The 3,904-nt window shown below is 44.2% G+C and overlaps 1 long non-coding RNA gene across 1 annotated transcript; it reads right to left on the bottom strand.

Moving 5' to 3' along the window:
• Positions 1-1,360: 1,360 nt before the first annotated feature.
• Positions 1,361-3,366, bottom strand: LOC120904513. Its single transcript, XR_005739780.1, has 2 exons — positions 3,026-3,366; positions 1,361-2,171 (listed from the first exon to the last, which is right to left on the bottom strand). It is a non-coding gene; the product is annotated as an uncharacterized LOC120904513 (long non-coding RNA).
• Positions 3,367-3,904: the final 538 nt, after the last annotated feature.

Below are 3,904 nucleotides of genomic sequence, written 5' to 3' on the forward strand. Positions count from 1 at the left end.
TGGCCACTTTTTAGGTGGCCCAAGTTTTGCCCACAAAAACGCTTTCAGAGGGGGAAAAATACCATTCATTAATCAACAACAACCGGCTTTTGGATGGAAACGGGGCGAACGCGATCACTTTCAGCAGTGTGTTGCTGTTGTTCGTGTACGCCCACATCAAAGACATGCCGTGGGGGAATGGGATGGGAGTGTTTTCCGAATGCTCTGAGTGTTGGTATTTTTATGTTTGCCTCTTCCGAAATGCGCGCTCGAATGCGTGTTCATCATAAGCCGGTGTGTGCGTGTTTTTCCATGACTGTACAGCAGTCGACGTTTGGTTTGGGATGTGTATCAGTTTTCATTAAATCTGAAACATGTTCGTCGGAGTTCGGAGAGTGGGTGTGGACGAAAACACAAACACTTTCAACTCCTACCATGCTGACGACGCTCACCCGTAGAAATCAAAACAACACACACATACAGTATGAGCGATGATCGCGTTCGCGTTCGGGATATAAAATGTGTTCCTTTGCTGCATGATCTGTTTCTTTCACGGCCCGTACAAGAAAGTGTCTTTTGGCCCGGTATACCGGCAACAAACAGACACATTCAATTAGTCTGTCAAGTGCTCGGCATGACATGGACGGTCGTGGAGGTCGTGACTTACCGGTACCGTACCGTTTCGCACCGTTTGGCGACACTTTCCTGACAAGGGCTGGACGGAAATTGTTGTTTCGTACGAAGATAGATTGGAATATGATGGACGTGACCGAGTGGGCAGAATGATCAATGGAATTGGTCCGATGCGTTTGTTGTGGCCGTTTCCGATCTGGATTGAAGCCAAGAAAGGAGGGTTTCTGGTTCGACTGGTCTACGACGTGAACAAATGATGCATCGTTTTAAAGTTTTGAAAAATTGGAAACGAAAAGGGCGTCCAACATGACAGAGGGCACTAACATTTTGATGAGCAGTTTTAATATATGATCGTTTGGATGTAGGAATTGCTTCACGTTTTAATGCTTAGTATGTGTTTCCTTCTCATCGTTAATATCGTTTTATGATGTGCTGAAAAGCCATTTTCATTTTGCTCTTCAATTTTAACGATTATATTTTATTTCCTTCTTCTCTTCAGCCACCTTTGGGATGATGAAATTGATGTTTTATTGGCTCTCGGAGGATGATTGCCATAAAAAGCGAACTTGATTTTGGACGTTATGGAAGATGTGATCGTAGCTTTGATGATTGGCCCAGTCCGGTTGATTCATCATATATTACAGTTTGTGATATGGAAAAGGTTTGACCATAGATAACTGCATTTTTCAATTGAACACAACATTTAAATAAACACAATTAGATGAGAAATAACCACTATCTAACGTTCTTGATTTCATGACTGTTTCATTTCAATATCACAACATTAGCTGTAACCTCAAACTCAAATGCTTGCGCTACAATCAACTGCTTCGGTGCGATGTAATCCTCTTGCCCAACTATCAAGCTACCGATCCATGACTAAAATTTCGTCCCAAGAGCCGTTCCACTTTATTAAGATGACAATCTGCCACCTTGCCGGACGTGCTTGACCAACACCGATCGTGCACCACAGCCGTCTTACATTCCCGTTCTCAAACATTTTTTGCAAGCAAAAAAAAATGCACCACCAACGTGCATTGTGGCGCAGTCTGCGGTGCAGGATCACACTAAAAATAGGTCTATTTAGCGCGCTGATGAACTGATTCCACTTCCTGGCAAGTGACTGCACCGTAGTGCAAACCGTTTTCGTTCCTATTTGCTTTCTCATCCTTCCTCGGCGCTAGCATCGGCGGTCACACCTACAAAAGCCATTTCGTCACGTGCCCAGCATGCAGCGAGCGAAGAAGTTGCCAAACCGCAATGCAGAATGATCGCACACAACGTAGCGATCGCCCAAGAAGATCGGCCTCCTCTACTGCGTTTGACAACTGTGGGGCGATGCGTTCTTGAGCCGGGTTAATTATGGGTGAAGTGAGTTTCCCACCGTGTGCATCCGAGCGGGAAAGACTTGGCGAAGGAAGGCGTCGGTACGGTTTCTTGGATCGAGTGTCGGGTGCGAGTGCGGCACTTTCCGGAATGTAACAAATTCGCGCCAGTATTCGCACGCATTCTGCTGCGTTCGCTTGAATGGTGAGCGAGGAATGTTGGGACTTTCTGATCTGAGGAACATAAAATTTAAAAAAATCTGTCAACTAAAATATTAAATTAAAAAAAAATAATCTTGAAAAGATTTACAATATTTTATGTTGACGCAACGGAATAGATTTATCTATACGATTGATAGCGATACAGTCGATGCTAAAAATGATGGCTCTGATTCATCTGTTTTTGACATTCAGGCACGAATTTTGGCTTTATAATTCTTGTTCTGTAACTCAATCGCTTTATCCACAAAATTTTACATTATTTCTGAAACTGTTGGTTCCCAATTGATGGAAATTAAGTAAAGGTGTTAATAATTTCTTTAAAGTAACATAATAGTAAAATATAAAAGTTTATTGCCAATTTTGGAAGTTTTAATAAAGCGAAATACGTTGGGATGTATTTTCAGGCATTAAAATTTATAGAATTACATAAAAGAATACATAAAAAATCAAATAATATATGTTTTGTTTATGTAATATTAGTTGTAATATTAGTATAATTAGTTATATATTTATTTAAGCCGGTCTCGTAGTACAGTCGTCAACTCGTACGATTTAACAACATGCCCGTCATGGGTTCAATATACAAATAGACCGCGCCGCCATACGTAGGACTGACTATCCTGCCATGGGGGGAATCAATTAGTCACTGGAAGCCAAGCCCACAAGGGTACAGGCAGGCCTTGACTAACATCGGTTGTTGAGCCAAAGAAGAAGAAGAAGATTTGTTTAAAAACATTAAAGCAATTTTAAATCACAAATATCAAAAGCCAAAACTTAATTAAACATGATCATTTTCATTTGCCGTCTTTCAACTCAAAGCAACCACACAACTCGTAGCAAAGTCTCAGTGCAAACCTTCCGTTTACCTTTTCCGAAATGAACACACGCGGCGGGTTTGTTTACTCGCCCGAGTGAAGAAACAATAAACCGACCCACCAGAACGTACCAAACAAACTGGACCGAGGCCGACCTACCGGCGCCGATCGGACGATCTTCCAGCGTGCCACCAACACCAGCACAATCCATACACGCAGTGCGCGATGTGGAATGGTGAAAATCCCGCACTGACCGATCATCACTTTGCACACGCCATGAAATCCATTCTCTCAGCACCCGTGCATTCGTTACGCTGCTCACCGTTCGCACCCACCCGCTTTCTAACTGACCGTGGGCAACCGATGCGGGGAAAAGGGAACAGATATTTGATGGTGGGCTATAAATTATAACTTTTCACTCCTTTCTTTTACCCCTGCCAACGATTGCAACGATCTGTGTGGGAGAAAATGAAAGGAAGGAAGGACACACAAAAAACTGCTCTTAGTTTCACGGTGGCTGGGCGCCTCCATCACCCAGCGTCTCCACCAAGGTTTGGGAAGGGAGGTATATACAAGGTGTGGTCCGGCCATATCCCACTGCTGCTCGCCGAGCGCAAAATGCATCTTGAAGCTGAATCCGATCGTATGAAGATTGGTTCGCTTAACGATCGCTAGCACAGCACGTCCGACAGTAGAGAAGAGCACGATCACGCCCCGACGCCAGCTCACACAATCGATGTAGAAAGTTAGCATTTGAGTAAATCGTACACAAGGAACGTGCCGACGGAAGCTGGCCCTGCGTTCGGGGTCCAACGGTATGGTCGTGTTTGGTCTTTCGGCTGAGGATGGTGTTGGCCGTGGCTTTGCATTGACCCGCAAATCTCACACGTGCCGGACCATCGGATGCCGGAATGGCCAGCGACTGGCTAC

This window comes from Anopheles arabiensis, chromosome 3 (genome assembly GCF_016920715.1).
Source record: "Anopheles arabiensis isolate DONGOLA chromosome 3, AaraD3, whole genome shotgun sequence".
NCBI lineage: Eukaryota > Metazoa > Arthropoda > Insecta > Diptera > Culicidae > Anopheles > Anopheles arabiensis.